General features: G+C 45.0%; 1 protein-coding gene across 1 annotated transcript in view; it reads right to left on the bottom strand.

Moving 5' to 3' along the window:
• Window positions 1–7,384, bottom strand: part of fam107b (family with sequence similarity 107 member B) — a 23,522-nt gene extending 16,138 nt beyond the window's left edge. The window contains exon 1 of the mRNA XM_030790208.1: window positions 7,250–7,384. The gene's annotated coding sequence lies outside the window, so the exon portion shown is untranslated. The remainder of the gene's footprint in view (window positions 1–7,249) is intronic.
• Between the last annotated feature and the right edge of the window lie 1,753 nt (window positions 7,385–9,137).

A 9,137-nucleotide genomic window follows, 5' to 3' on the forward strand; every position in this document is an offset into this window, starting at 1 on the left:
CGTTTTTTGCAAAAAGTACACACTGTGTGAGTTTTCTCATCATGCCTGTTTTGTAAAGCAGAACAGAGTAACAACCATCTAACACAGCCACTGGCAGAGATGAAGGCCATTACTCCAGCCCATCAGTGAAGCGCTCAGGGCATATGCAGCAGAAACGCGGAGGAGAGGATGTTACAGCACTGCTCTTATGCAAGGCCCAATGTCAGTGCTTCCTCTTACCATCAACAGCCAGCAAAAACTGCCCCCGAAACAGGGCAGCCAGCATCCATGTCTCCTCTTCTCACAGAGTCAAAGACAAACCACAACACAGAGTTCACTTATGAACACATAACACACACACACACACACACACACACACACACACACAGAAACACACAAACACAGATGTACATCCGATAGAAGCATTGTCTAAAATAGACCATCTCTTGCTACTTGTGGTTTCATATTGTATTCATATCACTGCCGATATTTCCGCTGCGCAGCTGTAAGTCTGGCGGTCCTAACACTTAACAGTTTTACCCACTGTACACACATATAGTCAGCCTCACTCAGCCGTACAGCCCAAAAGCATTCAGTCAAATCAGCACAGAGGGTAAGCTTAACTAAGTCAGACTACACATGGGTACAGACCAGGGAGAGGGTGGAAGATTCCTGCCTGGTGTGTAATCCTAATTTTGTTTTTGTTTGTTTGGTGTTGTAGTTTGTTAGATCTTGTGTTAAAGGTCTGCGGTTTTAGCATGAATGAGGAGGGAATGAGTTTCTGCACTGGCGTGGAAAAAGGGCGAACGAAAGTGAAGTCCGGTTATAAAAACCACAGAAAGACAGGGACTGGTGTGAGGTCTATACTGTGGAATCCAAATCCCATCTCTGTGGCTCCAGGCAGATTTCATTACCCTGTCGATTGGGAAAAGGAGAAATTTGCATGTGTACGTGACTGTGGTGTGTGTGTGTGTGTGTGTGTGTGTGTATGTGCCTGTGTGTGTTTTGTAACGCACACATGCCAAGCCACAGTGTGTTCTTAAACAGGAGAAGAGTCCCCTCACACAAATCATCAGAGTGGGCGTCTTTTCGCCCCACTGGGCGTGGCCAGACTCTACACACACACAAAACACTGTGCAACATGTCACCAGCATGCTCACACAACATCCCCCTATACACCCACCTGCACTAAACACACAAACATATATTATACACCCACCTGCACTAAACACATATTATTCACCCACCTGCACTAAACACACAAACATATATTATACACCCACCTGCACTAAACACATATTATACACCCACCTGCACTAAACACATAAACACATATTATACACCCACCTGCACTAAACACACAAACATACACTAGACACCCACCTGCACTAAACACACAAACATACATTATACACCCACCTGCACTAAACACACAAACGTACATTATACACCCACCTGCACTAAACACACAAACATATATTATACACCCACCTGCGCTAAACACACAAACATACACTATACACCCACCTGCACTAAACACACAAACATATATTATACACCCACCTGCACTAAACACACAAACATACATTATACACCCACCTGCACTAAACACACAAACATACATTATACACCCACCTGCACTAAACACACAAACATATATTAGACACCCACCTGCACTAAACACACAAACATATATTAAACACACAAACATATATTATACACCCACCTGCACTAAACACCCAAACATACATTAGACACCCACCTGCACTAAACACACAAACATACATTATACACCCACCTGCACTAAACACACAAACATATATTAAACACACAAACATATATTATACACCCACCTGCACTAAACACGCAAACATACATTATACACCCACCCGCACTAAACACACAAACATATATTATACACCCACCTGCACTAAACACACAAACATATTTTTTGCTCTCTGTCATCAAGCGTTAACAGTAAAAAGACATTTGTCTTTTCACTTACTGTTAAAAAAAATACTGTCTCTCTCTTTCTCTCTCCACCCCTGTACTTTCACTTTCTCTTTTCACATGACTTCATTTCAACATAAGTGATAATAAGGTAATATTTAAGGATAAGTACACTCACAGCCTGAGACAAAAACTACAGTCTTAACCCTGTTAACTGTATGTGTTTGCGCATGTGTGTGCGCACGAAAAAAAAACAAAAACTTGTTCACAACTAGCAAAACACCACTTGTGTCACTGCACAAGAATGTGATGAACCTGCAAAGGCTTGAAAGACCTTTAACTGCTCACTCTCTGTGTCTCTGTGTGTGTTTGTGTGTGTGTGTGCGTGTGTGTGTGTGTGTGTGTGTGTGTACGTGCGTGTGTGTTCTTGCAGCTGTGTTCTTTAGAACAAAGCCAGCAGTATAGTAAAGCTATAGATTCCTCTCAGCTGTGTCACACACCTGTTACACCACTACTGGGCTTTACAGACGTGACAGAGGTGACGCCACTTGAGTGTGTATGTGCTGAGAGAGAGAGAAGGGGGAGAGAGAGAAAGGAGAGAGAGAGGGGAGAAAGAGAGACTATGCTATACCAACTTCCTGTTAATTATTTCACTGTATTCTATGGACCATTTTATTCACTAACGCTCCGACACACACACACACACACACACACACACACACACACACACTCTCAAAGACACACACACGCACACACACAGTAACACTCGAATAAAATACACACAGACACCCCCCCCTCCCCCTGTTAAAGTAACACACACTCCTGTGCATGGAGCACTGGGGCCAAACTTTATTCATACACTGGACGAATTTCAGTAATAACTAACGTAATACCTTTCCTTTCAAATTCACATATCTCAGAGTGAAGCAGTGCACAGTCTTATCGCAGGAGCTGGGGTACCAGGGGGTTAATGTGAGATGCCCTGGTGTCGACCATGTGTTCCTAAACCCCCTGATCTAACAGAGCAGACTAAGCCCCTTGCCCTGTCTCTTCCCCTCACTGGCTTTTCAGCATGATAATATGGATTAGACAAGATCTCCCCAACACCGCACAGAGAGACAGAGAGAGAGAGAATTAACAACAACCGCCACAGTCCAGACAATCTGTGTATGTGTGTGTGTGTGTGTGTGTGTGTGTGTGTGTGTGAGATCAGAGAGACTGCTGACTGAGCACTGCCCCTCACAGTAGACAGACAGGTGGTCCACACACACACACACACACACACACACACGGGTTAGATGGGTGAATGTGCAGTATGTAAACCCGGCACTGACACATGTAGACAGGACTCTGCCCACCACTGTTAAAGTCCACAGTATTTACATGACCATCAAGTCTTTACATAAACCATCATTCACATAAACCATCTGGATCAAGACTTGTCAGTGTCCAGTAATGATGTCTACCTGCTTCAAAAGCTTTCCTTACTGTGTGAAATGTGTGTGTGTGTGTGTGTGTTTGATGCCCACAGAGCCTGAGAGCTTGGGTGGTTTCTTTGTTCTGATGAAAGCTTTAGTCTGTATAAAACACAGCCCAGCCTGTGATTGGTCAGAATTACCAGTGGGGATTTAAAGCACATAGTCCCGCCCCCTCTGTAAAACCTATAGACAACATAAACACAGACCCCAAACCATGCCAATACAGTTACCAGGCTTTATCAAAACAAAGCCTGCTCTTATGACATCACAATGGCCTCCCAGCAGCACGACAAAACAACAGCCGTTGTCATGGAGAGGGATTCTGGGGTGATTTAAAAAAAAGTGTTCTGTTGAGCTGTTGGGTACAGTCAGAGTCTCTAAGCGTGTAGCCCAGTTTTGCTGTCCCTTAGGAAAACCCTCTACTCCTGTGTGAAACCAATCAAGCCAGATGGAGGAGAACTTGTATCTGTATGCGTGTGTGTGTGTGTGTGTGTGTGTGTGTATGTTTTAAGCGTGATACATAGTCGCCCCAAAAACAAGATAACACCCATTTAATTCCAAATGACACATATTACAAACATCCTGGTATATGACATCATATCACTTGCCACGCCCCCCCAATAATGATAGGTTTGGGCTCTCTCTCCTTTGTTCATGAGAGAACAAAAACAGAGGAAAGCCCCTCCTCTACTGGGCACCTTGACTCTTTATTCAACACTGTGATGTTCACATTCACCCCTCAGACCAGACCTGGGGTTTGGGGCTTTCAGACAAGACCTGGGGTTTGGGTTTGGGGCTTTCTTGAGGGCTGACTCCTGTGAATGTTCTGTTAGCTGGGAAAGGCGTTTTTATGGCGCTGTTGTTGAGTTGTGATTGATAATGCAGATGCTGCCGGCTGTAACCTGAGGTTTACACTGTAAAACAGTGTCTCTCAGTGAGCTGGTAGCCACCGTGCCAAAAGTCCAAACCGGCCTGCAGGAATGTTCCTACCTCTTGTCCTTTTGGAGCAGTTTTGACTCTTGGCCTGACTGAGAAAATCTGCTTCATAGCATAACCTTTGTTACTCACTGTGTGGGTATACATGTGTGCTTTAGCACTATAATTTAACCTATGCAAAACGTCTGTGCACTGCTGCAACCTCTGTTTTTTTATAAAGCGTGCCATCCAATCACCTCTAAAATGTTCCCGCCCCCAAGAAAAATCAAGAGACGTGATTTGAGGCTGAGTCCCAAAACATCTGTCTGTTAAGATGCAGTCCCAGCGTTCTGACATCACAATGGGAATCCAGGATAAGCACCAGAGCCAGTGCATGTAAACAAATGGCCTGGATTTCACGATTTCAGCACGCACAGAAATATTGCATCATTCTTCTATAGCATTATCCATGGAAATCATAAAAGGGTCTATAACAATCAGCACTGTTAGGTTATTGTATGGACATAAGACAATATGCGTGTGTGCGCATGCATGTGAGTGTGTGTGTGTGTGTGTGTGTGTGTTGAGAGAACAGAGGTGGTGTGTAAATTGATGTGTGTGTGTTGAGAGAACAGAGGTGGTGTGTAGATTGGTGTGTGTGTGTGTGTGTGTGTTGAGAGAACAGAGGTGGTGTGTAGATTGGGGTGTGTGTGTGTGTGTTGAGAGAACAGAGGTGGTGTGTAGATTGGTGTGTATGTGGACAAAGACAGAATGGTAAGCAGAGGAAGCCGGAAGCAGTAAGACACAGAGACTTCATCAAAGCAAGAGAACCACTGCACAGAACAAACAGACACCCCGACTACATGTGCAACCATTACACAGTCTCTCTCTCTCTTAAACACACACACACACACACAGATTCTGCTGCAGAATGGACAGGGCATTGACTTGCTGACTCATGAAAGAGTGTGTGTGTGTGTGTGTGTGTGTGTGTGTGTGTGTATGTTGAGAAAAGCCCAGAGAACAAAGTCAGTTTTTCTATTCAGTCCCAGTCACAACTCTACCAACATTCAAACAGCCTGTCACATCCTGCAGCCAGAACACGCCCCTGTCCGAAAACCACCAGCCCCACTGCCTTCTCTCTCGTTAGGCTTAAGGTCACGTGAAAGTCTGTGTTTTGTACGAGAAAACAGAGACGGGCAGTGACAATCAGGAGTCATGTGAGTCAGGGACACAAAGGTCAGAGGTCACCGAGTGCCAAATGTGGACAGTCACAAGGCCTGATCCAGGGCAGGACAGACAGTATCACAGTACACAATCACATGCCTGACTGTTTGCTTAATCACAGCCGGTGGCACACACTGTTCCCACCTCTAACTGGACATGGCAAAGTTAACCCACAAAGTCAAGTCAGTGACAAAAATGCACCCACGGAGAGAGAGAGACATTTCAAAACAGGCTGTCATCCAAAACAGACACACAACACTGGCCTACTAAACAGGTTAGCTGAATCATTGTGGAATAATTCTCATTCCACAATGTATGTTAGAATAAAACAGCATCCAGTTCTCATGTAAGCACAGAGAGAGAAAGTGAACTGTACATTCCAGCAGTGCCATGTCTGAGCTCTCTAGTGAAGGAAGGGCCATTGTGTCTGTTTCAGAGGAGTTCTACACTGGGATGACAGAACATCTCCCCTAGTCTTTCTTACACCTCTGGGACATTACCGTCAGTGTGTACAGGAAGTAGCAGAGTGAAAGAGAGAAAGAGAGAGAGCGTGCGTGCGCACACACACACACATGCTCACTCTCTCTCAATTTCACACACACATACATACACACACACACACACACTCTCTCTCTCACTCATGATGGGAAGAGTGCTCCAGCATGGAAGGGGATAGGTTCAAAGATCAGAAACCAGATGCACAGCATTTGACGAAATTCTCTCCAAATTACAAACACATGTGGTCTGGGTTGCCCCCCCACCCTCAAAGTTAGAGAGAAACTCCCCGTCCGTTACTCTAAGACGCACTGGTCTCAGACACAAGTCAACACGTTACCTTCCTGCTGTAGGCTGGATTTACATTAACAGCTTCAATGTGCATGTGACACTCTCCCTTTTAAATCTCAGCGGAGTGTGCAACAGTGCTTTCTGTGGAACTGAATGGAGACACACTGTCTCTTTCTCTCTCTCCTGGAAACACACATCCCTCTAAAATGACATTATCTACAATTCAGTTCAAAAGACACTAATGCAAAATAATTGGAACGTGCGTAAAACTGACTAACACACACACACACACACACACACACACACACACACACAGGAGTGACAAGCAGTGATACGGACATGACGTGACAAGTTCCATGTGCTAGCGGTCACAAGCGGTCATCATCAAAGCCTTCCGAAAACTCCAATCATGAGTCACACTTAAACTACAATGTCTTTAGTAGCGGGATGGTGTCATCGGGACAGTGTGCAGCATTAGTGCATCAGTCTGATTCATAATCAGGCCTTATCACAGCGAACGCGGAACTTGTTCTCAAGTTTAAAAATGAATTTAAAAAAGGCATCCACTTTTGCTCAACAAGATATAAGCCCTCAACAATGACCGGTCTCGAGCACAATCAGTTCCGCTGATGGGACAATCAGTGAAACCTGAAAATCTCCACCGATCCAGTGCTTCTGAAACAATAGAACAACAGGACAGACAAGAACGCAGCGTGCGATGACTGTTTGAGTCTCTGTTATTGTCTTTAGCGCCACACCGAAATCATGTTTTCGGAGCCGAAAAGAGTTGCTTTGGACTGATCCCTGCACTAAGACACAGAAACACGGGGGGGTCCCACACGCGGTGCAGGGGAGAGGAGACGCGCTTTCGATGGATCTGCCAGTAAAACATCCCACTTGAGGAAAACCCTTACCTCTGAAACACTTCTGTTACGATTCTTCTCCGGCAAACCAGTTCAAATGAAGCTCGACAAAAGCCAGCGACGGAGCATCAGTTCAGTTCTCGGTTTAGTCCTCCGTTAAGGTGTGTCTGCGAGCCTGCTTTTTTCTCTCTTGAAAACAGTTCAATAGTAGACGGGTCCCATAGAGAATGTAAATTAATACTTGGGGGGGACGGACATCGTGACCCAATACTTGAGTCATACTATAGACCCCGCCCCTTTATGTTATGTTTATTCATAACAGGGGGAGACCCCGAGTATTCTCTGGGTGTGGTGTACAGACTGTGGGAGGAGACTGGAATCGGCACAACGCTCTCACAGCACGAGAGCCGTTGTCTAACCTTCCTTTGTGTCATCCAAATTTTGTTTTTTGTTTTTTTTTTTTTCAGTTACAACATAATACAACGTCTCGCATACAAACTTTCGCAAGATCCTGTGTTTAGCCTATGTATCTTTTTGTTGTTTTTCTCTTTATCTCGTCCTTTACGGTGTGTTGTGAGGACATGATCTTTTTGAACAAAGTGATTTAATCAGCTTACCCCACTGATAAGGCGGTGGTAACGGTAATTTTCTTGGGACCCCGTGAATGAGGCAGGCTACCCCATTGGTGTCTCTTCCTAAATCGACTGATTAGTCAAACAAAGCGCCAACCCTGTTAAAACACAGCACAGGGCTTACAATCAAGTTGACACGTTCCGAACAACTACAAAAATCCGTGAGCACCTTTCGATACCAAACTTGAAATCGGGAAAACTATGTGGACACAGTAGCGCATGATTTGTTTGTGCTTCTTATACGATGTCTTCCTGTGGTCCCCGTTTCTGGTGCTCTTCACACTGACGGGAGATATTAAGTACTCACATATGTGAGTGTAATCTTTTTGTGCTTGTGTTGGGTCTCGTGAACTCGAACTGCACGGCTTGTTTCCCAGAACCGATGAGTTTCCTGTCGTCGCTGTGCATGTACAGTAAAGATTTTACGTTTTAGGGTGATTGTATCCGCAAGTGAACTTTATATGACAGATCCCGTAGAACTAAATACCTGATGTGTGACGCACGGCTGAGCAGGGAGCGCGTTCCACTCCGGTGTGTAATAATTTTTTGGGATCATGTGCAGTGTTACAGTCAGAGCAGCACTTTGAGTCATAGTAACTCCAGCAGGTCCAGAGACGCGGAGAACACTCCTGACCCCAACTCTCGCAGGAAACAGATGTGGGCCAGAGGGAGAGACAGTATGTGTGTGTGTGTGTGCGGGCCGGGGGGGAGACAGTGTGTGTATGTATGTATGTGTGTGTGTGTGCGGGCCAGGGAAAGAGACAGTGTGTGTGTGTGCGGGCCAGGGGAAGAGACAGTGTGTGTATGTATGTGTGTGTGTGTGTGTGTGTGTGCGGGCCATAACACCTCAGCTGTGGTTGTTATGGAGACTGCTTTTGATATGAAAGACCGTTATCCGCCAGCCCTGGCAATCTAAAGAGAGGTCACACAAACACACTTCGGAGTTGCCATAACAACTACATTACACATCAAATATTGTCACATCTGCCACAACGTTCCGTTGGAAGGAAACACATGACACTTTCTCTCTCTCTCTCTCTCTCTCTCTCTCTCTCTCTCTCTCTCTCTCTCTCTCTCTCTCTCTCTGTAATCTATGTCTCTATCTATGTTTTTTCCACCTCTACTTTATCTCTTCTTTAACTTTCACAATTTTTTTTGCAGACGTCATGTACTTTTAGCAGTTAGTGTTCTCAAGAAACGCACTCCTCAAACAATTTGCAACTTGAATGTCAAACCGCCTCTGAGTCCACTGGGGCACTACTATAAAGACAAAAAAAAAAGACGTTAAAAACCCTGTTCTCTTTCAC

This window comes from Chanos chanos, chromosome 13, assembly GCF_902362185.1.
Source record: "Chanos chanos chromosome 13, fChaCha1.1, whole genome shotgun sequence".
In the NCBI taxonomy this organism is placed as follows: domain Eukaryota; kingdom Metazoa; phylum Chordata; class Actinopteri; order Gonorynchiformes; family Chanidae; genus Chanos; species Chanos chanos.